Source organism: Aspergillus steynii (assembly GCF_002849105.1).
Source record: "Aspergillus steynii IBT 23096 chromosome Unknown P170scaffold_15, whole genome shotgun sequence".
Lineage (NCBI taxonomy): Eukaryota > Fungi > Ascomycota > Eurotiomycetes > Eurotiales > Aspergillaceae > Aspergillus > Aspergillus steynii.
Genome location: NW_020194412.1, coordinates 1 through 2,500, shown reverse-complemented (window position 1 = coordinate 2,500; position 2,500 = coordinate 1). Strand labels below are relative to the sequence as shown.

Sequence of the window (2,500 nt, the reverse complement as noted above, 5' to 3'; positions counted from 1 at the left end):
TACGCTATCTGCCCGGGTTGGGGGCAAATTCGGGTGGCCCACTTTGTATGGGAAAAGTGACCGACGCACGGGCCACCCCATACTAAAACCGTCCCCCCCAGCAACTTTCGGACACCTCAACGTTTGTGCGCACGATGTGTGCCCAAGTGAGGCCGGTGGTACTACGTGGAAAGGAGGTCAACTTGACAGCCGGAAGCACCCCTCCCGGGGCACGTTTCGCGGTGTTCCTGATGGCCTCCCGTCCACATCTTCCCTGCTAGACAGGCTGCCTCTCCATGGCTCACAGCGCCTGGGTCCTTCGGGCCTCGCTCGAGTCGTGGGAGCAGTCTACCGCTGGCGTCCTCTTCATTGCGGACAACGGCGACCGAAGCCCGGGTGCCCCGCACCCGGCGCCGATGGGGTCTGTGGATCGGTGGCCGTTGGCCAGTCCTGATACCTAAGATTCCGGAGGGGAGCCGCCCCGCGGTAGCCGCCGTTCGTCGGCGTGTCCGTGGGGCCGGACCCCTCACTCGAGGACCGTATGCCGCAGCCTGGCAGCGCCCGCAAGGGCGACCTGCCGGGGTTCTGCGCGCGGACCGGCTCCTGGAGGGCTACACAGTGTGGGCAATTGGATGGTCGCATGTGTGCCGCCGGTACGCCGGGGGCGTCGCTGTGACCGGGCGCCTTGTGCGCCCCTTCCAGAGTTTAATACCTACAAACATACCGCCCTTTCGGGGGCTTTGTGGGCTCTACTTCGGCGGGTAACACCCCGGGGCAGGGTCCTCTATGTACCAAGGTATCTGGTTGATTCTGCCAGTAGTCATATGCTTGTCTCAAAGATTAAGCCATGCATGTCTAAGTATAAGCACTTTATACTGTGAAACTGCGAATGGCTCATTAAATCAGTTATCGTTTATTTGATAGTACCTTACTACATGGATACCTGTGGTAATTCTAGAGCTAATACATGCTGAAAACCCCAACTTCGGAAGGGGTGTATTTATTAGATAAAAAACCAATGCCTTTCGGGGCTCCTTGGTGAATCATAATAACTTAACGAATCGCATGGCCTTGCGCCGGCGATGGTTCATTCAAATTTCTGCCCTATCAACTTTCGATGGTAGGATAGTGGCCTACCATGGTGGCAACGGGTAACGGGGAATTAGGGTTCGATTCCGGAGAGGGAGCCTGAGAAACGGCTACCACATCCAAGGAAGGCAGCAGGCGCGCAAATTACCCAATCCCGACACGGGGAGGTAGTGACAATAAATACTGATACGGGGCTCTTTTGGGTCTCGTAATTGGAATGAGTACAATCTAAATCCCTTAACGAGGAACAATTGGAGGGCAAGTCTGGTGCCAGCAGCCGCGGTAATTCCAGCTCCAATAGCGTATATTAAAGTTGTTGCAGTTAAAAAGCTCGTAGTTGAACCTTGGGTCTGGCTGGCCGGTCCGCCTCACCGCGAGTACTGGTCCGGCTGGACCTTTCCTTCTGGGGAACCTCATGGCCTTCACTGGCTGTGGGGGGAACCAGGACTTTTACTGTGAAAAAATTAGAGTGTTCAAAGCAGGCCTTTGCTCGAATACATTAGCATGGAATAATAGAATAGGACGTGCGGTTCTATTTTGTTGGTTTCTAGGACCGCCGTAATGATTAATAGGGATAGTCGGGGGCGTCAGTATTCAGCTGTCAGAGGTGAAATTCTTGGATTTGCTGAAGACTAACTACTGCGAAAGCATTCGCCAAGGATGTTTTCATTAATCAGGGAACGAAAGTTAGGGGATCGAAGACGATCAGATACCGTCGTAGTCTTAACCATAAACTATGCCGACTAGGGATCGGACGGTGTTTCTATTATGACCCGTTCGGCACCTTACGAGAAATCAAAGTTTTTGGGTTCTGGGGGGAGTATGGTCGCAAGGCTGAAACTTAAAGAAATTGACGGAAGGGCACCACAAGGCGTGGAGCCTGCGGCTTAATTTGACTCAACACGGGGAAACTCACCAGGTCCAGACAAAATAAGGATTGACAGATTGAGAGCTCTTTCTTGATCTTTTGGATGGTGGTGCATGGCCGTTCTTAGTTGGTGGAGTGATTTGTCTGCTTAATTGCGATAACGAACGAGACCTCGGCCCTTAAATAGCCCGGTCCGCATTTGCGGGCCGCTGGCTTCTTAGGGGGACTATCGGCTCAAGCCGATGGAAGTGCGCGGCAATAACAGGTCTGTGATGCCCTTAGATGTTCTGGGCCGCACGCGCGCTACACTGACAGGGTCAGCGAGTACATCACCTTGGCCGAGAGGTCTGGGTAATCTTGTTAAACCCTGTCGTGCTGGGGATAGAGCATTGCAATTATTGCTCTTCAACGAGGAATGCCTAGTAGGCACGAGTCATCAGCTCGTGCCGATTACGTCCCTGCCCTTTGTACACACCGCCCGTCGCTACTACCGATTGAATGGCTCGGTGAGGCCTTCGGACTGGCTCAGGGGAGTTGGCAACGACCCCCCAGAGCCGGAAAGTT

At 53.9% G+C, this 2,500-nt stretch overlaps 5 annotated features.

Moving 5' to 3' along the window:
* Positions 1-1,317: 1,317 nt before the first annotated feature.
* Positions 1,318-1,485: a sequence feature (Protein overlapping with rRNA (P170DRAFT_78608, PLB42991.1) was converted to a misc_feature.).
* Positions 1,486-1,629: 144 nt separating this feature from the next.
* Positions 1,630-1,654: a sequence feature (Protein overlapping with rRNA (P170DRAFT_395228, PLB42990.1) was converted to a misc_feature.).
* A 62-nt stretch (positions 1,655-1,716) lies between these two features.
* Positions 1,717-1,754: a sequence feature (Protein overlapping with rRNA (P170DRAFT_395228, PLB42990.1) was converted to a misc_feature.).
* Positions 1,755-1,815: 61 nt separating this feature from the next.
* Positions 1,816-1,959: a sequence feature (Protein overlapping with rRNA (P170DRAFT_395228, PLB42990.1) was converted to a misc_feature.).
* A 219-nt stretch (positions 1,960-2,178) lies between these two features.
* Positions 2,179-2,499: a sequence feature (Protein overlapping with rRNA (P170DRAFT_331529, PLB42989.1) was converted to a misc_feature.).
* Position 2,500: the final 1 nt, after the last annotated feature.